This window comes from Camelus ferus, chromosome 15 (genome assembly GCF_009834535.1).
Source record: "Camelus ferus isolate YT-003-E chromosome 15, BCGSAC_Cfer_1.0, whole genome shotgun sequence".
Taxonomy (NCBI): domain Eukaryota; kingdom Metazoa; phylum Chordata; class Mammalia; order Artiodactyla; family Camelidae; genus Camelus; species Camelus ferus.
The window spans coordinates 33,879,349-33,900,958 of record NC_045710.1 but is presented as its reverse complement, the minus strand read 5'-3'; the positions used below and the strand labels follow the sequence as shown (position 1 = coordinate 33,900,958).

The following is a 21,610-nucleotide window of genomic DNA, read 5'->3' as shown; positions in this document are numbered from 1 at the left end:
TTCTTCATGCAGTGTTCATGCAATTAGCTTGAAAGTGTTTGAGAGAAAATGAGGAATGAGCTAGGAATTCTTTTCTCTTACCTAACTTGTTGCTTTCCAAGACATATGTTACTATTGGATTGATGAAACAAATAATGCCTCTGCCCTCATGGTCCTCATGCTTAGAAATTCACTAGAATTCAATCTTGAGAAAGACAATGTCCCATGCTTTGTGTACTATCACATACCGTAAGTAATACAATCATTAAAAAATAATCATTTTAAAAAAACAAAAACATAATGTCTTTCCTGTCACTTTACCTTTGCTTCAGGGACCAAGAGAAGTCCAGAAATGTATGTGATGCCCAAGGCTATAGTCACGTCTCCAGGTTAAAGCAAACAAAGGACATTTCACTTATGTATTATTAATGCAGCATCACTATTAGTCCTAACTGAATCTATTGAGCATTTACTATGTCAGACACTTTGCTAAGCTCTTTTCATAATTGATTTCAATTACTTCTTGTCCTACCCTATAAGGTAGGTATTATTTATTATCTCCATTTTACATATGAGGACATAGAAACTTAGGGAATTTAAAGCTTACACAGCTAGTAAATGTTGGGGTCAGAACTTGAACCTATCCCTACCACTGCAGAGTCCATGTTCTTAATATCTAGGGTCTTCTGAGATGAGCTCCTTTGGAGCTCATGTTGTCCTTAAATTCCAGTAACACAGCTTTCTCTGATTTTAAAAACTAAGGCCAGTATGACTGTTGGGGTCGTAAATATAAGGGCTCAAGAATTTAATGCACATAATGGTCACTTGAAAAATAATTATCGATGGGTTGCTTGACAAACAGCATTTTGTTCATTCAGATTCTGGACGGGGTTCCAGATGTTAGGAGGTGATAAAAGCGTAGCTGATCCGGCCTCCTGGGAGATTCGTGCAGATGGCCTCTTCAGCCACTGCCTGTGCCCTGTCGCTGTTTATTCCGGGGCTGCTCTAAACAGCTTCCTTATTTCACAGACCTAATTTAAAAGCGATGTTGCTGGCTGACAAGGCTGAGGACTGCCGAGGCTTTTGAAGGAAAAGACAGCAATTTCAGAAAATGAATCCTGTGGTTTAGAAAGAAATCAGCTCAACTATGATCTGAGCTCAGTTTGTCCTGTTCTATTTTTTTATTTTAATAAAGAAAGAAAAGAGGAGAAAAAAATTGTTCTCATGACAAAGAAAACAATTTCCTTAGGTCTGGAGAACTATAGTCTATTTAGGAAGGCTTCAACCCTCTGAGATACCTAGATTTTTAGAGTCAAAAGAGACCTTTAAAGATAGCTTTTTCATCTGAGTCCTGAATTTTCCAGAAAGGGAACTGAGGCCCTGAGAGAGTTTAGGACCATATAACTAGTTCGTGGGAGCTGACTCCCAGTCTTCCTGCTTTTTCTATCTCACTACTTTTTACTTTTGCTTTATAAATGACAGGGTATACGTAGGCCACCGGGAGAAAAAAAGGACAAAACAAAATAGCTTCTGCTTGTTCAAGAAAGGTCAGTGAGAGCTCCAAAACTTCTAGAAACAGGAGAGTCAAATTATTTAATCTAATTTCAGGAATAGTCTTGATTTTATTAGCTGAGGGATTGAATAAGGAGGCAGAGGCCCTACCAAGCAAGATTTATTACTACTTTCTGTGAAAGCACAGGGAAAATGAATATTGGCTTAATGGGGATTTGGGCCTATAATTTAATTCTTTGTCTCAGCTTGTAGAGACAAGCCATGGACAAAAGGTCAATGGATCCTGGTAGTGATCTCCTGAGCCAGTGAGGAAAGGGGTCACCTGCCATTTCTCCAGGGACCCCTAGGATTAGAAGTCACCTCTGTGGTATGGAAACCTAGAAGGAAAGAAATCCACTGGACTCTTATTTGCCTGGAAACTGTGCTTAAAGTGCCAAGGCTTCTTCACCATACCAGTGAAGCAATGATAACATTTCTCCCCCAACTGCCCCATTTTTTGAGGCACTTTTAATCTTTTTTTTAAAACTGAAGTATAGTTGATTTATGATATGTTAGTTTCTGGTGTACAGCATAGTGATTTAGTTATATACATATATATTCTTTTTCATTATATGTTATCACAAGTTATCAAATATAATTCCCTGTGCCATACAGAAGAAACTTGTTTATCTATTCTGTACATAGCAGTTTGTGTCTGCCAATCCCAAACTCCCAATTTATCCCTCCATCCCACTGCTTCCCCTTTGGTAACTGTAAGTTTTCCCTCTATGTCTCTGAGTCTGTTTCTGTTTTGTAAATAAGTTCATTTGTGTCTTTTTTTAAAAAGATTTCACATATAAATTATATCATATATTTGTCTTTGTCTGACTTACTACACTTAGTATGATAACCTCTAGGTCCATCTATATTGCTGCAAATGAGTAAGATTTTCTTAGAGGGAAAGTCTCTAGCAAGGATGTGGCCAATGGTATTTATATGGTTCCCAGGGGAAGAATTTGGCGGTGGCATGGAGAAAAGGAAAGAGGGCTGGGATTTAATCAATTCAGTAAGCATTTGTGCGATGCTAACTATGGAGTAGACACCAAGAGATAGATAAAAACTTCACTGTCCCTGGAAATACTTGCAGATGAGTAGGAACTAGCAACCCCAGAGGAACTTGTTCCCAGGATTCAGACACCAATATGCAAAACTGTCTGGCATCCTAGCAGCTCATTTCCATTCTGAGACCTTACTCTGTTACGATTACTGGGCAGCACAGTTCACTCCTGTGGGCTACAAAACTCCCCAGCTAACTAGCAGCTCACAGATGTTAATCTAGCAGCTGGGTGCTAGATGAGGCATGTGTATCCAGCCATAATCTGAGGATGCTTGAAGAAAAAATATTAATTCAGAGTCAACTGGAGCACCCATCTCCCTTCCCTAGATGTCATCAGTGCAAACAGGCAGTAGGCCCTGTCCCCACCCAGCACAGAAATTCAGTTCTTGATGGTCGCCACACTCTATCAAGACTTCAGTTATTGAGGAAAGGGACTGTTTGCTTGTGCTCAAAAAACAAATAGCATTATCCATCATGGGATCCAATCCAGGCCAGTGCCAGCTGGATCAATCAACCTTTTAAAAATCTTTCAGAATAAATATTCAGCTATAGTCATGAATTAAAGATGTGAGGGAGAGAAAAATAGTACACAGCTTACAGTGGTTAACACTGGGTTTAAAACCAAAGTGTGACACTGCATTAATCTTCTTGTTGAGGCCTAACAGGAATTGAGTAAAATTTGTTTTAACCATTTCTGTTCTGATAAGCATTAAGGATTATTGAATTTTGTGGAAGGTAAGAAAGGGAATGACTTTGGTGGGGGGAGGGGAGGCAGGTCATGGCTAAATCAACTTTTTTTTTTTAAATTAAAACCAGAATGTTCCACCAAAGCTGTGTATCTGGTTGTTAAAAATTAAAAGAGTGCCTTATTGGCCAATTTCACTCATGCCCCTACACATATATTTCTAAGTCATGAATCCTTGTATACATACAAGACAGTAGATAGAGTAAGTGGTGGTATCCGTAGCCACTAGGGTAACTCTGAATCTGTAAGTGACTTACCCATTGTTCCTCTGTATTTTTATGGGTAGAATTATGGCAAAGATTTCAGGAAGCAGCAAGCTGGCTTCATGCGTGTGCCTCCAGGGTAGTTACTCAGGGCCTCCCACTCAGAAGGGCCCCATACTTAGGGTTTAATGCTCAATATTCACTATCTTGAAATTGTTCGTAATTTTACCTTTAATTCTGTTTCTGTAAGTGAAGTCTAATGGGACAATGGAGTGTGAGCCCAGGGACTTGGAGCCTTTACTTTCCTGGAGTCCTGCCTCCCTAGCCTGCCTGCCTTCCTGCCTCCCTGGGATGAATTCTTGACTGTCTGCTCCCTGTCCTCTGGTAACGTGAGCTTCACCTGGACTCCCCTTCTCCACCCCTGCCTTGTGATTGCTGCCACCCTCCACTTGGGACGGTGACCAGGTTGCATTGTGTGGGCCACTGTTGCTTTCTGTTCCTGGCAGGGGCCTGGGCACAGGTGTGGGAAGGGTCCTGGCTGGGTGTGTGCTCACTGTAGAGCGAGGTGGCAGCAATACCTGCCCTGGGCTGGCAGTGCCACAGTGCATTTAGCCAGCCTTTTGGGGCAGACTCTGATTGATCTAGGTACTGACCATGGAGGTTGCAATCTCTTAGGGAGTCACCTGTTGACCGTGGGTTGGGGCAGTGAGCCTGTGGGAAGAGGGAGTTTGATTTCCCTGCCCCTGGCCAGGGCCCTACATTTTCATTTTGCAATGGACCCTGTTGGCAAGTGGACAACTGCAATTACAGTGGAGGTGGAGAGAAGTTGACTTCCTAATTAATACAGGTTTTATATGGCATCTATCTTGGTACAAAACCTGTTAGTAAATACATTAGAAGAAGAAAAAATAAGTCCTGCCCTCAAGGGGTTATAGTCTAGTTGGAATAGATGAAATTGACATAGATGAAGTAACAAGAAGTTTTCATAAAGAATGTGGAATGGAGGGAAGGGAGGAAGATACCTGGTAAAAATGCTCCAAAATGTAGGGAGGCCAGTGTGACCTCAGACATACGCTGACTTGATGACTGTTGTATATTTTTTGTTCAAGGTCACTCATGCACAGCATTCCAAGGGCAGGACTATTCTGGTAAAGGGGGGAAGATGTGGTAACAGGCATGGCTGACGTGGACCACTGAGTGAGAGACCGGACAAATTAGAAGGTGTGGAGTTAACATGGGAGATCAGCTGAATCACGTAGGGCACAGAAGAAAAAATGGGTTCAGAGCCTCCCAGCTGTGTACACTGAGGTATATACGGCAAGCTAGTACTATTCCTCGCAGCAGGCCACTCTGAGTTCTTTCTAGACCTGTAAAGAAAGAACAAAGGGAATTGACCTAGTGCTTAAGCAAACGATGGAGCAAACTCTGGTTTCACAGTAAGCTCAGTGATGAGGAGAAAAAGCAAATATTCTCTGCTGAAGGTTGACTTAATTAGCCATTTTAATAATTCATGAGTCTTTAAAATGTTTGCCAGAAGATTCAGAGCTCAGATTCTGCATCTGGTGTTCAGCTCTGGGTTTTCTTCATCACAAATTGTGCTGCCTCATGGATCAACGCAGGAGTCTGGCAATGTGAGGTCTGGTTGGCCAGACCATGCACAATTCTTAACCCTTTAGGGCTTAAAATCTCTTTGAGAATCTGATGAAAGTTGTGCACCTCTGCCCTAGGAAAACGTATGTAAATACAAATTCAGGGCTTTACAGACTCCCCCAGGGTCCACCCTTGAACTCCAACTTAAGAGTCCTTGATTTAGATGATCTCTAGGGGCTCTAACATTATTTTTAAACTTAGCCACAAGCCACTCTGTCACTCTGTCACCTGGAAATGCTGTGACTCTTTGGGCTTGCAGGCAAGCAGCCTCATGTGGCTACTTTGCAAAGCAAGAGATACAATATTTGTTCATTAGGCTGAAGCAGTGCTAATGCAGAAGAGAACTGAACAAATCAAAAGCCATGAGTCAGCTCCCTCCCCGCCACCTGCTAGCAGGCAGCCTGCTGATGCCAGGGGGTAAGCTTGGAGTCAGACAGCCTGGGGCCCTCAAATCCCAGCTCAGGTGCTTTCTGGCTATGACTCGAGGGAGTTACTTAACCTCCCTTAGCCTCAGTTTCCTCATTTGTAAATTGGGGCCAATAAGATTTACCCTATTTCCTCATGTTCTGAGAATGAACTAAACCAGCCTCTATAAATTATCACACACCGTAAGTACTGTGCCTGTGTAGACCACTAGTGCTCAGTAAAGGGAGTTCGTTCCCCTGATTTTACCCACAAGAAAGAGTGGTGCTGTGAATTTGGGGCCACTGTCTTGATTTAATGCTAGGGGAGGGGAAAGACTGACGAGTAGCTGAGAACTCTTTCTCTGAACTCCTGCATGAGTGGTGCCTCTCCTAGCCCCCCACCCTCAACCCCCACCCTATGGGCTCCCCTAAGGGAACTTAGGTGGGGTGCAGCTCAGGAGGCTGGAGAGGGATCGTGTGTAGCAGCTGTGGTCTAGAGTGGCTGTCTTGTCCTCTCTGCCATGGCTTAGGCGTGTGGAGGCTGCAGGAAGTGATAGGGGGTTGGGGGGTGCTGGTTTTTTTCTGGCTGCAGGCCTGACTGCCCAGAGAAGGCAAGAGAAAGAGAGAGAAAGAGAGAGGGAGAGAGGGTCTGGCTTCTTTCTCCTCGGTTTCTGAGTGGGCGATCTGTGTGTGATTCAGGAGCCCACAGTGAAGCTGGGGCTGGTCCCGGGAGACATGCAGAGCTAGGCAGGGTGGAGCTCCTGCTCTCAAGAACCTGGCAACTTTGACATGGAAATAAGACAAGCCCCAGGAAGGAAAGAGAGGAAGGGCTGCACTACTGGATGTAGAACGTCCTGTCCAATATGGAGCCAAGAAGGGCGGGGACAGTGAGGGCAGGATGATGAAAAACAGGTTTACGCATTGCCAGGCAGTCGACACACACTGAGTCTCACTCTCGGAGTCACCCTCCAGCGCAGATGCTGTTACCCTTCACTGAACAACGAGGAAACTGAAGCTCAGACAGTCAGTGACTCACTCAAAGGCAAGGACTATCTTGTGGTGCCAGAGCATTCAGACCAGGTTTTCCTGCCTCGGAAATCCTTTTTTCCCATTCCCCAGCCCTACTAGTTCAGTGAACCGGAAGGCCTCCACAGTCTGAACCCTGAGGTCTGTGAGGCCCCTGCCCACCTCCCTATAATGCTTCTCACAGAGTCTGGCTCCGTAAATATTCGCCCGATGATTGGGAAGGGGAGAATACACCTTTGTCTAGGCAGCTCTCAGCAGTTCACATGCACTATTTACCTTTCCTCCTACATTTCCCCTTGAGGAATCATCATCCCTCCCTTCCCTCAACTGAAAAGCAGGCAGAGTGGAACGAATGAGCTGCCTGGCTTCTATGGAGCCTGTCTTGGATCTGCCTTTTGCTGCCCCAGGTCTTGGTTTCAAACAGCAACCTCTGTCCGAAAATCCTAGTTAAGAAAAATACCTCACCAGCATTTTATAAGCGGACTTAGGAGGAATCAACGTTTTGGAGGCCTTTGCAGCCCCAGCGCTGAGAAACACTGCATGTGTTTGAGCTTCTATGAAGGAAGGCATTTTGGCATTTCTGGGGGAAGCTGGCATCCCAGAGATTGACAGTGGATCAGTGAGAAGTAGGGCTACAGCCTGCAGCAGCAGGGAAGCTTCAGCCTGGCTTGGGTCTCTGCCGAGAAGGAACCTTGTCATCATAGGGAATTTTCTGAGCAATCTCCTGACCTGATTTGTAGCTGGTAATGTGAGTGCATTACCCAAAGTTGGGTGCCAGGCAGAGAGCGAAGTGAGACCCTCTCCATTCATTTCCAGCCATTGATTCGATGATGTTGATGAACTATGATTTTTAATGTAAAGGGCTTTGTCATCACAGTTTTTTCAATAAAATTCTAGCATAGCTCTTTATTTCCTGACGAAGGCCCTAGGGATCCTTTTCAATATGTTGGGTATGACATATTCCCCAGGGTCAGCTTTTTATTTCATTGCCATTTTAAGGGTATCGGAGCATGTGGCTAGAATTTACATCTAAATAATAGATTTCTGGATAGTAAGAGCTTATGTTATTACTTTCACTTAGTAAAGTCCCTTAGGATAGTAAAACCCAGCATATTATTAATTTTTCTTGCTGTCACTTGACAATATGAATTGGTTTTGTAAAAGAACCAGGAGCTCATTGGATTGAATTTAGGAAATTGGTAGAACAAATTTGACTTCAGTGGGTTTGAATGATTACAATGTTATAAACACATAAAGCCTAGGAAGCTAATTTATCATTGCTTTCAGTTTTATTTATTTGAGACTCCTTCATCGTTGGTATAAATGGGCTTTATTAAAGATTATGGATTCAATTTCCAAATGACCTGTAAATGGCTTTCTATAGAGAGACTACTTGATTTGTTGTTTTCCTGAATAAAACATGTTTTTGTCCCCTGGGTTATATAGCCCATATATTAAAATTAGAAGAATATTCTGTTGAGGTTGGCATCTCTGATGTGCGACGCTTGATTTGTTCTCTGATCTATTTGTCTTCATTCTCTTTAATACACTCAGACAGAATGTATAACCTCTTAAGACCTGCACTTCAATGAATCATAAGAGAATGTCTGTCTACGTGGCAGTTTATCATCTGAATGATAATTCTGGTTCCCTTTAAAAATGTTAAAGTGTCTGCTCTTCAAAATAGACTGTAGTAAAAGGCATGAGAGCTGCTGTGGGTCACTGATGGGGAATCATAATTGACCTCATCTTTGGTCGCATGGTAACAGACTCCCCGGGTATTAGATCATTGCATACCACAAAGCCACCAACACACTGCCCTCAAAATCAGGGGAAATTTTTGCATTTGCAATTCAGAAAGCTACATAGAGCAGACCCTTGTAGAGAGGGGCAGTCTGTCAGGAAAGTGGAGCCTCTGGGAAGCCTGCCCTCCAGAAGTCTGCCGTATTGTAAAAACCTGTTCAGTTTCAATCCTTTTGCAAAAGGGTCGTAACATTCACAGCCCAGTGCCTACTGGAATAGTACACGGTGCAAATGAAAATACTGAAAGGGGAATTAGTATTGACATGAAGAATCTTAGGATGCTAAGACTGGAGAGGACCTTGGGAGGCCATTCATTTTCATTTTCTCCAGACCAGTAGGCATATTTTAATGTATTAAAGCTATTGTCTAAAGGGCTAGAAAAGCTAATTGCCTGAATTTCCTCCCCCCAGGAAACCCCATTTGTTGTTGTGGTTATTTTACTGCATCATAAAACTACAGATTGAAGGATACAAAGTTCTAGTGGAAAGGATTAGCAACCAACATCAGTTTTGGAAGAAATGATTCCACTGTTAATGACGGTGATATGTTCACTCCATAATTCAAGAACTTTAAAGTGGTTTCCAGTGAAGAGACTTGGGTGTCTCAGATCAACTGATTTTAGATTTACTGACTTTAGGATTTTAAGGTGACTCAATAATTCCAAAGTCTAGCAAAAGAGTAGAAATAGTAAACTATTCACTTATAAATGTGTAGCAACTTAGGACTGAGTCAGTACAGACCAGTGCAATGAAAGCAAATCAAATTCCCATCTTAAGGGAGCCTGCCCCTTGATGTAGAGGGTGGTGGGAGGCTGGTGGACTGCCTGGCCTACTAAGCCCTCACTTCAAATCCAAAACTTTCTCTCCTCTTCTTAAACCCACCCAGTGCCCATGTTTGCCATTCTCTGCTTCCCATTGGAAGATAATTCTCTTTTCCCAAAACGCTTCAGATAATCCTAAAGCCCAGCCCCTTCTGATCACATCAGCGATGAGATATGACACACAGCTCAGTCTGGCTTTACCTCTAATTGGTCTGAGTGTTCCCACTGTCTTCCTTGTCTTTTTATCTTCCAGGCGTCCACTGTTCTACCTAGCATATAGTAAGTAATCAACTTTTCTCATGGCTGATAGGTTGTTGATGCCATTTTAGTGGGATCCACAAATTCTATATGAACATAGGACTCAAATTGGACTCTCAGCAATAAACCTACTTTTTCAATCCTAACCTCTATTTTCTGTGTGATGAGAAATCATTACCATTATATATCTGGAACCTGCTGTATCTAGAAACATAGATTGTAACCCTGCCTTCGGAAAGATTTTATTCTCTTGACATAAGAAAGAACTACTTGGAATTCCTCTATCATATATGTTGCCTTGAATTGTATTCTAGTTGTTTTATGTTCATAGATTTTGTATCTCCAGTTAGAACAGGGGTTATCATTTCTTTTTCTTTCACATAGTGCCCAGAACAGTGCAGGGCACTAGTAGGTACTTAGTAAGAACCGGGATAATGAATGGATGAACCACTGAATACTGTATTCACAGACAAGAGACGTGCTGTGGATAGGTCCAGGTGTAAGACAGATATGAGCTAGAAATCTAATTCTGATATCTACCAGCTTGTGTGACTGGGAAAATAATTTAAATCCTTTAAGCCTCAGTTATTCCATCTATAAACTTGGATGGTTGTAGAACTGACCCTGAAAGTTTGCCACGAGGATTAAATGTGATACTAAATGTAAAAGGCTTAGCACAGAACCTAGAATATAGCGTTTGGAAATTATTAGCTACTATTATTATGATAATCAGGCATGATAAAAAAAACACACAAAGAAAGGTGAGGAGGGTGGGAGATAGGGGTTACTGGAGTTCCTATGGCTGGTTAGAGGATTAGCAGAATTTTAAAGCGAATGGAGGTGGGAGTCAGCCGTGTGTAGTATAGAAGGGACTAGATTGGGAGTCAGGGAAACTGGCTTCTCAATCTGCTCTTCCTCTCCTGCTGCTCCCTCTTACTAAACGGAACCTTAAAATCAAGAGATTCCATGACTGATGTTCAATCTGAGGTCCAGAGAGGTTATGAAACTTGTCCCAAGATCACAGAGCTGGTTAGTGGTGACTTGGATACAAATCTCTATTTCCCAAGTCCCTGTGCAGTGATGGGCCCTCTATATGATGTCAAATGATTCAGAGACAGAAGAGGACATAGCCTATGAAGCACTTGCTGGGGCAGGGAAAGTATAGTGCAGAGATTCCCGAGAGATAATGCCACTCGATACAGAAAGACACAGCTGAAGAACTTTGGACCACAATTAGGAGTTTTAATAAGATGAAGGTAACTAGGCATCACTGGTACATAATAGTATTCCAGATTTTTTTTTTTACTACTAAAAAATATAGAAAGTCCAGATGGAATATATTCAATTACAGAAATTTAAATATGAACACAAAAGAAAAATTAACAAAGACGCTTCCTGTACAAATAGCCAAAATGATAGCTCTGTAGGTTCATATGACTATTGGAATGGTCTTTGGGGATCTAAGACAGTAGCTACATTCCTTTTTCTCTCCGTATCTTGGGGTCACCCTACCCCAAGCATTGAACTCTGAGATTAAAGCAAAGCTTCTGCTGTCCCCCAGGCTCTCTGCCTTCTAGGAAGCAAGCAGTAGTGAGGATGAGAGTAGGGGCTGCGGGAAGATGGGGCCTCTCTGTCAAGGGCAGTCCAAGCTGCATCCTGCCAGCTGGGCTCGGTGCTTTGCTCTTGCCCAGGCTCTGCTTGTCTAGGCTTTCACCTGCAGCATCCCGGTGGGCTTTGTGAGATTATCCACTTTCCAGTTTGACTCAGTGCTCACTTTTTACACCCACAGATATGACACCATGGAAGAGGCCTGAAGGAGACACTAAAAGCTATGCAGAGATAGTACTGAGAGCAAGCGTCCAGGATAAAGGCTGCACTGAGAAGAAAAACTGAGGACCTAGGGAGAGCCACTGAAGTGTTTATTGATAGGCTGAGTGAAACAAATACAGAATGATGACTTTTCCCTCCATTTTTTCTTTTTTTAAAATACCTCTATTGTGGTATGGTTCCTGTACAGTAAACTACATGTATTTCAGACGTACGCTTTGATGAATTTTGATAATGTATACACCTCCCCTATTTTTTAAAAATTGAAGTATAGTTGATTTACAGTATATTGTATTAGTTTCTGGTGTAAAGTGTAGTGATTCACTTATTTTATATATATATACATTTCATATATTCACTTATTGTATGTATGTATGTATGTATGTATGTATGTATTTATTTATTCTTTTTCATTACAGGTTACTACAGGCCATTGAATATAGTTCCCTGTGCTATATAATAGGATCTTGTTATTTATCTATTCTGTACATAGTAGTTTGTATCTGCCAATCCCAAACTCCCAGTTTATCCCTCCGTCCCCACTTCCCTCCCAGTAACTATGTTTGTTTTCTATGTCTATGAATCTCTTTCTGTTTTGTAAATAAGTTCATTTGTGTCATTTTTAAAGGTTCCACATATAAGTGATATCATATGATATTTGTCTTTTGCTGACTGACTGACTTCACTTAGTAAGATAATCTCTAGGTCCAAGAATGATGACTTTTTAAAAGTTTGGAGTGAAAAATTAAAAAAAGGATGCATTTAGAATCTCTGAGGATCCTTGAATAAAATGGTTGATTCCAGTTCTGAGCAGAGAAAGTACAAGGTGAACCTGTAACATTTTGTGCCAGAAAGCAAGAAATTACTCAAAAACTGAGGAAGATATGTCAAAAGGACACATGAGCTGGCATGAACAGTGCATACTGGCCAAATGTGGGACAACCTGAATACAAAAACTAAAATAAATGTCATTGATAATAATGCTGAGTTTTAAAAAATACACCAGTTAATAGGAATATTCATAAAAGGAAGGAAGGGGAAAGGAAAGCACTTCTTTACACAAACAATGCCAGCTAATGCACGTTAAAGGGATCATAGAATTAGAAAAACCATTTTGCAACCTGCAACGTATTTATATTATTAAGCAAGGACCGTTAATGGATGATTAAATCACCAGGTGAAGAGTTGTTAAGAAACATTTACAAGGTGGCAGAGTACTGTCCCACAGATTACTAATTAACTAAAAATGGAAAATGTATCCTTACAATGATGAGGTCTGGTAGATGCCGTCTTAACTAAGTGATCAAATTTATTGTCACTGAGAGTGGAGCAATGGCTATTACGTGCTCTTGAGATGATGCAGTGTGAACTACAAAATATTAGCTGTGAAGTACTTTTGGCAAAAGCCTTCATCCTGAATCTGTCAAGCCTTTAGACCTAAATACTAGCTTATAGGAAATACAGGGGATAGATGAACAAGTTAAATGATACTAGAAAGACAAATGTAGAGTGTGGACATTGTGAAATAAAACGGTACAGGATTTTTCAAAATAGCAATGTCACAAACAAAATTGGGGAAACTCATCTAGGTTAAAAGAATTTAAAAGAGTCTAAAGAGACATAACCTTGGAAAGTACAATTCCTGTCAGATTCTAGTTAGGAAAAGTAAAATAGCTATAAAAAACATTTTGGGGACAATTAGGAAAATTTAAGTATAGATTGGAACAAAGATAAAATTAAGGCACTTTTTAAAAGATGTGGAAATGGTGTTGTGGTTTTGTAAGAGAATATGCTTATTCTTAGGAGAAACATGCTGAAATTTAGGGCTGAAGAATGATGTCTATAACTTGCTTTCAAATGGCTCATCCAAAAAAAATGCACATCTTTGTGTGTGTGCATGTGTGTGTGTGCACATGTGCATGTAGAGAGAGACTGAGAAAGAGAAAGCAAATATAGCAAATGTTAACCACTGGTGAATCTAAGTGGATCGTATATGAATGGTTTATTGTACTATTCTTTCAACTTTTCTGTCCAAATTTTTAAAAATAAATGGAGAACTAAATTTTTGAGGAAACATTTGGCAGTTAAAAAAAAAAAGCTTATATCTGGAAAAACAGAAGCTCTTTCATTCCTAATCAACCCTGTTATTGTAATAGGGTCACATCTATGCCTCCCCCAGCCTCCACATGAATAAATGGCAGGGGCTGAGCTGTGACTTAGTTCACTTTGGATCCAGTGAACATGAGAACATAGCAGTAAGATAAAGATGCTTTCCCTAAGTGACTCCCATTTCCTCAGGCAGAGGGAAGTCACTTAGGGGAAATATCTCACCAAGTTTAATTTAGAACATTTAAAAATCTTTTTTCAAAGCAGACAAAGATGTACTCCAGATTCCATGAGCAGAACCTAGAAATACTGGCTAGTCAGGTGGGGAATGGAAAGGAAGAAAGGACCCGCAACAATGGTAACTTCCCAGTCTTGAGAATGGGAATCCTGATTTTTATCTGGTAAACCAGACAAAGCATAATAAAATTAAAGGTACCATTAAAATTTGAGGTACCATTAGAGAGAATTCACAACTCTATGGAAACCCTCACATACTGCCAACACAATATGAACCACAAAATCAATTATTTCTTTTTTTTTTTTAACATTTTTTATTGATTTATAATCATTTTACAATGTTGTGTCAAATTCCAGTGTTCAGCACAATTTTTCAGTTATTCATGGACATATACACACTCATTGTCACATTTTTTTCTCTGTGAGTTATCATAACATTTTGTGTATATTTCCCTGTGCTATACAGTGTAGTCTATTCTACAATTTTGAAATCCCAGTCTATCCCTTCCCACCCTCTGCCCCCCTGGTAACCACAAGTCTGTATTCTCTGTCTGTGAGTCTATTTCTGTCCTTTATTTACACTCTGTTTTTGTTTGTTTGTTTGTTTGTTTTTGTTTTTGTTTTTTAGATTCCACATATGAGCGATCTCATATGGTATTTTTCTTTCTCTTTCTGGCTTACTTCACTTAGAATGACATTCTCCAGGAGCATCCATGTTGCTGCAAATGGCATTATGTTGTCGGTTTTTATGGCTGAGTAGTATTCCATTGTATAAATATACCACAGCTTCTTTATCCAGTCACCTGTTGATGGACATTTAGGCTGTTTCCATGTTTTGGCTATTGTAAATAGTGCTGCTATGAACATTGGGGTGCAGGTGTCATCCTGAAGTAGATTTCCTTCTGGATACAAGCCCAGGAGTGGGATTCCTGTGTCATACGGTAAGTCTATTCCTAGTCTTTTGAGGAATCTCCACACTGTTTTCCATAGTGGCTGCACCAAACTGCATTCCCACCAGCAGTGTAGGAGGGTTCCTCTTTCTCCACAGCCTCTCCAGCATTTGTCATTTGTGGATTTTTGAATGACAGCCATTCTGACTGGTGTGAGGTGATACCTCATTGTAGTTTTGATTTGCATTTCTCTGATAATTAGTGATATTGAGCATTTTTTCATGTGCTTTTTGATCATTTGTATGTCTTCCTTGGAGAATTGCTTGTTTAGGTCTTCTGCCCATTTTTGGATTGGGTTGTTTATTTTTTTCTTATTGAGTCGTATGAGCTGCTTATATATTCTGGAGATCAAGCCTTTGTCGGTTTCACTTGCAAAAATTTTCTCCCATTCCGTAGGTTTTCTTCTTGTTTTATTTCTGGTTTCCTTTGCTGTGCAGAAGCTTGTAAGTCTCATTAGGTCCCATTTGTTTATTCTTGCTTTTATTTCTTCTAGGAGAAAATTTTTTAAATGTATGTCAGATAATGTTTTGCCTATGTTTTCCTCTAGGAGGTTTATTGTATCTTGTCTTATGTTTAAGTCTTTAATCCATTTTGAGTTGATTTTTGTATGTGGTGTAAGGGAGTGTTCTAGCTTCATTGTTTTACATGCTGCTGTCCAGTTTTCCCAACACCATTTGCTGAAGAGACTGTCTTTATTCCAGTGTATATTCTTGCCTCCTTTGTCGAAGATGAGTTGACCAAAAGTTTGTGGGTTCATTTCTGGGCTCTCTATTCTGTTCCATTGGTCTATATGTCTGTTTTGGTACCAATACCATGCTGTCTTGATGACTGTAGCTCTATAGTATTGTCTGAAGTCTGGGAGAGTTATTCCTCCAGCCTCTTTCTTTCTCTTCAGTAATGCTTTGGCAATTCTAGGTCTTTGATGGTTCCATATGAATTTTATTATGATTTTTTCTAGTTCTGTGAAATATGTCCTGGGTAATTGGATAGGGATTGCATTAAATCTGTAGATTGCCTTGGGCAGTGTGACCATTTTAACAATATTGATTCTTCCAATCCAAGAGCATGGAATATCTTTCCACTTTTTAAAGTCTTCTTTAATTTCCTTCATCAATGGTTTATAGTTTTCTGTGTATAATTCTTTCACCTCCTTGGTTAGATTTATTCCCAGATGTTTTATTACTTTGGGTGCTATTTTAAAGGGGATTGTTTCTTTACTTTCTTCTTCTGTTGATTTATCGTTAGTGTAAAGAAATGCAACTGATTTTTGAACGTTAATTTTGTAACCTGCTACCTTGCTGAATTCTTCAATCAGCTCTAGTAGCTTTTGTGTGGACCTTTTAGGGTTTTCTATATATAGTAACATGTCATCAGCATATAATGACACTTTTACCTCTTCTTTTCCAATTTGGATCCCTTTTATTTCTTTCTCTTGCCTGACTGCTGTGGCTAGGACTTCCAGGACTATGTTGAATAGGAGTGGTGATAGTGGGCATCCTTGTCTTGTCCCAGATTTTAGTGGGAAGCTTTTGAGTTTTTCACCGTTGAGTACTATGCTGGCTGTAGGTTTGTCATATATAGCTTTTATTATGTTGAGATATGTTCCCTCTATACCCACTTTGGTGAGAGTTTTTATCATAAATGGGTGTTGAATTTTATCAGATGCTTTTTCTGCATCGATTGAGATGATCATGTGGTTTTTGTCCTTTCTCTTGTTGATGTGATGTATTACACTGATTGATTTGCGTATGTTGAACCAGCCTTGTGTCCCTGGGATGAACCCCACTTGGTCATGATGTATAATCTTTTTTATGTGTTGTTGGATTCTATTTGCTAAAATTTTGGTGAGGATTTTGGCGTCTATGTTCATCAGTGATATTGGCCTATAATTCTCTTTTTTTGTAGTGTCTTTGCCTGGTTTTGGTATCAAGGTGATGGTGGCTTCATAGAATGAGTTTGGGAGTATTCCCTCCTTTTCAATTGTCTGGAAGAGTTTGAGAAGGACTGGTATGAGTTCTTTGTATGTTTGGTAGAATTCCCCGGTGAAGCCGTCCGGTCCTGGACTTTTATTTGCAGGGAGGTTTTTAATTGCTATTTCTATTTCCTTTCTAGTGATCGGATTGTTCAAGTGTTCAGATTCTTCTTGATTCAGTTTTGGTGGACAGTATGTTTCCAGAAACTTGTCCATCTCCTCTAGGTTATCCAGTTTGGTTCCATATAGTTTTTCATAATATTCTCGTATGATATTCTGTATTTCTATTTTGTTTGTTGTAATTTCTCCATTTTCCTTTCTTATTTTGCTAATTTGTGCTCTCTCTTTTTTCTTCTTTGTGAGTTTGGCCAGAGGCTTGTCGATTTTATTTACTTTTTCAAAAAACCAGCTTTTGGTTTGGTTGATTTTTTCTATGGTCTTGTTAATCTCTATTGTATTTAATTCCCCTCTGATCTTTATTATTTCCTTCCTTCTGCTGCTTTTTGGGGCTTTTTGTTCTTCTTTTTCTAATTCATTCAGGTGGTGGGTTAAATTGTTTATTTGAGATTGTTCTTTTTTGAGGAAGGCCTGTATCGCTATAAACTTCCCTCTTAGCACTGCCTTTGCTGTGTCCCATAGGTTTTGAGTGGTTGTGCTTTCATTATCATTTGTCTCAAGGTATTTTTTAATTTCAGCTTTGATTTCCTCATTGATCCATTGTTTTCTCAATAACATATTGTTTAATCTCCATGCTTTCCTTTTTTTCTCCTTTGTTTCTCTGTTGTTGATTTCCAGTTTCATGGCATTGTGGTCAGTAAAGATGCTTGAGATAATTTCTATCTAATCAATTATTTCTTTTCCGTGAAACCATTCAAAGTTGAAAGCACATTTTTTAGCTTAATTATGTGGTGATTAATTGCTTTAATTCTTAATTTCATCAAGCCAATATAGTCTGAACCATAAATTCTCTAAGTAAGATGAGAAAAAATACAATCTAAAAATTGTATCAACAGTTATTGTACAATGACATCTAAAAAATTCCAAGGAAGATGAAAATTATATTTGACTAAGTACATATTTAGCATTTTCAAACTGATTTGAATAATAACTTACATAAGAAGATCAGAATTATCCTCCTGGCCACTTTCTCTGATAAAAAAAGATTTCAATATTTATAAGACAACTTAGACTTTGTAAAGCTCTTCTGAGTGTTATCAAAAGCCAAGTGACAAAGGCACATACAACACGTGTGAGGAGAAATGGTGGGCCGTGGGCTAGAGGATGGCTTCCTCACACTTTACGATCTGGTGTGGAAATCTGAAGTTCTACAACTGACCACAGCCTTCCAGGTTGTTATGAAAGTTTATTTGTCAAAGTAGGAGGCTCGAACATATTTTACTTGTTAGCTTGATGTATAACTTCAACACATTTAACATACGCTGTGTAAGCCTCCAATTGTACTCCTGACTGAGGCCCACAAATGTTAGGGTGGGCCTGAGCAGCTGAAAATACTGATCTGGCCATCCATATTTGGGGGTCATCAGCGCAGAACCACTGCTGTGGGAATGGGGAGGGTGCCCACAGCAGGTGTCAAAAGTCACAAAAGAAGAGAGCCATGGAGTGCTTAAACCTGGAGGCATGCCATCTTTAAAGCAACAGGTGAAGGAGCCAGCCAAGGAGCCTGCAAAGAAACTGCCAGAGAGGTAGAAGAAGTACTAGCAGAGAGGTGTTCTAGAAGCCAAGCAAGAAGAGTGTTTCAAGAGGAATGGAATGGTCAGTAATATGCACAACGTACATCAAGTGGTCAGCACAGTAGCTGACCCATGGTGAGCACCCAATCACCAGTGGCTGTTAATGTGATGATGCTAGAGGTGATGGTGGTACTGACAATATCCCTGTTCCTTTGCGCTTCTTCTCTCTTCTTCAAACACCTTTTCCTCTTTCTCCACCTTCACTCAAATTCCTATGGATCACATTCTCTAGGAAGTCTTCCCCTTGACCATTAGGTTTTTCTCCTATGTGCTTCGGGGGTCAGTCTTCTCATAGCTCATTCTTCTCATTGCACATTTATAAGCACATAAATATTGGGATTTATTGAATGAGTGGTCATGATTTCCAGGGTAACCAAACACCCTGGTTTGCCTGTGACTGTGTGGTTTTAGCACTGTAAGTCCTATGTCCCAGGAAACCCCTCAATCCTAGGCAAACCTATATGATTAGTCACCCTAAATTAACATCTTAATTTTTTTGAATGAGTAGTTGAATAAATGGCAGAGTGTCAATATCAAAGTTAATGACCTTCAACTTTTCCTGTGTGTATACGAGCATACGTCCATTCAGGAGGTCTGGCAGATCCAGTTCTTTTGCTACTCTTTACTCATCAGACTGAGGATGCTGTGGGCAAGACATTCTCATGACCTGGTTGGATTCTCATTCTAGCTCTGTTTTGCCCCATCATCCTGGAAAGGGGTAGTCTTACTTTCTCAACCAGGTCTTCTTAGCTGAACCACCAAACAAGAAAATCATTTGAGTACTATTTTCTCAATTACCTCAAGGTTGGCACAAAACAAGTACCATTCTAGAGGCACAGGAGAGAAGTTGATGCATACTGTCAATGCCTTAGGGTATTTAGGACTTAATTTTTTCACCTGTCCAGAATCACATAGGGCCCATAATCAAGAATGCCACTGTGGGGAGGAGGGTATAGCTCAGTGGTAGAGCATGTGCTTAGCATGCGTGAGGTCCTGGGTTCAATCTCCAGCACCTCTGTTAAAATAAATAAATAAACTTAATTACCTCTGCCTCCACACCCCCACCCCAGAAAAAAAAAGAATGCCACTGTGATGCTGCTCTGCCTTTGTTTCAGAGCACAGCTGGATACCCTAGCTGGAGGACAGACCCTATGAAAGCAAATGTCAAAAGATGGGGCTTGTGTTATCTCTGTTCTGCAAATTGAGGAACTAAAGCCTGGAGAGGAAGTTCATTCTCATTTTTCCCAAGATGGACAAAGGTAGAAAGCTGTCAGATCTCACCTTTACTCGGCTAGAGATGGATCGTTTTGGGACTTGGGAGCTACCAGAATGCAAAGTAAGGGAATGGTGGCCTTAGGGCTCTGTGGTTCAATAAGGAGGGGAAAACAGAGAAACCAGCCACCTTCTAGGCCTTGATGTGATGGTGGTCACCAGCTTTGCTTCCCAGCTGGCAGTTGCCAAAGTCAGGCTGCACTGTATGTCATCTTGTGGAAGACAAATGCTCTATAAATAAATTGATTTGGAACGGTCTCAAATACACAAAAGCCACAAGGGCTTTAAATGCCATTTAAAAGTCTTAACTTTTTTTTTTAATAATTTTCTTTCTCTTCTTGGAGAGGTCAGCAAGGAAGTTTCTGCAAGAGAGGTCTGACTGAAATTCAACCTAAGAAATCAGGAAGAACTTTCCTGTATTCTCTTTAACAGATATATTTCATTACCAAATATTTGCTTAAAAGCTCTTTGATTCAATACATACGTATCTAAGCATGCACCTGTATATTAAACTTAAGCTCGAATTTGTTATACAGTTATGCATCAATCCTCTTAAAAATTCATTTTCTTAAAGAGGTGATTATGCATTTTGTCATTCAATTTCCTATTATTAAAAATTTCATTTGTAAAAGCACTGCACACTGATGGGGTATTGTGTAAAGAGAGAATATTTTTAGTAATGAACCTGAAGGAAAAATTTGTTAATGGCTCTTCCATCTGAGGAAGAATCAGAGACAAATTTCTGAGGAAAATCTTGGAAAGATTTGGGAGCTACCAGAATGCAGAGTAAGGGAATGGTGGCCTTAGGGCTCTGTGGTTCAGCTCCATTCTGAAGCAGAGGCAACTACTTTTAAGTAACATTCTCGATGATAGAGTGTATTTCATTTGTGGGAAAAGTTAATTAAACCCACCTTCTCCCCCATCATTACATCACCACATTAGCAAGGACAATAGAAGCTTGGGGTCCTGAGTTTTCATTGAATAGTCATTCATCTGAAAGGGAGGTCACAGGGTTGCCAATACTAATTGAAAGAGCACTTACTTTCTGTCTCATTTACACAACTGAAAGAAAGATGATCCATCTCTGGCCTAATAAAGGAAATACTTTAGATGGCATGAGAAAATGTCTAAGTTGTTTAAAGCAGGTTAAGGCTGGGGCTTTCCAGGTGGGTGCAGACCGCTATTAGAGAACACCTTTTGGTCTTGCTGGGCAGGAAGGTGTTCTCAGGAGGCAAGATTTCACCTTGGCTTACTGAGAATACTGTTTCCAAGTTTCAAGGGTCCACACACCTGTGCTTTTTACTGGGAAATTCTAAAGCCTTGATGTGGCCTAAGAGGATTCTTTCGGGACAGCGGTTCCACCAAGTTTCTTGAGGAACTGTGAGCACAAATCCCTAGTTCCTTTCTAACCTCCCAGCACCCTCTCCTGAGATTGGGCCCTGGAAATGCCTAACTGCGGGCAGCTCCTTCACTGTGCCATGCAATTCCGTGCCTCTGGACCTTAGTTCTGTTCTTTCTTTCACGTAAACTTTCTTCTCTCTTCCTCCCTGTTTTTTCACTTCTTCCTAGCCCATTTATCATGTCAGACTCAATTTAGCAGCCATGTTCTTTGGGAACTCTCTTTGGAACCTCTGTGGGGAGCTAAGGTCCTCTCCTCTGTGCCTCAGAAGCCCCACCTTCAGTGAAAATTACACTATATTCAAATGAATTCACACTGGTAGGTGATCACTATTCCCTTGTTAAATATTCTAGGTTATACACACCCTTGCTTATTTTGAGCAGGACCAAGGAGTTAATTTCTTTTTTAATTGGGGAAAGTATATGAAACAAGAATGACAGAATGCTGTTAACTGGTAAAGCTGAGTGATGGGAACTTGGAGGTTTGTTATACTTTTCTCTCTACTTGTGATAGATTTTACCTAAAGTTTTCTACAGAAAATAGTTTTTACCTAAAGTTTTCTACAGAAAATAGTTCAAAAAATTAAAAAACAATGTTTTC

At 40.3% G+C, this 21,610-nt stretch overlaps 1 long non-coding RNA gene across 1 annotated transcript in view; it reads left to right on the top strand.

Annotated features, from left to right (window-relative positions):
* The window catches only part of LOC116668972, a 101,359-nt gene extending 89,802 nt beyond the window's left edge, over positions 1-11,557 (top strand). Inside the window, exon 4 of the long non-coding RNA XR_004326313.1 lies at positions 11,286-11,557. This is a non-coding gene — a long non-coding RNA (uncharacterized LOC116668972). The remainder of the gene's footprint in view (positions 1-11,285) is intronic.
* The last annotated feature ends 10,053 nt before the right edge of the window (positions 11,558-21,610 follow it).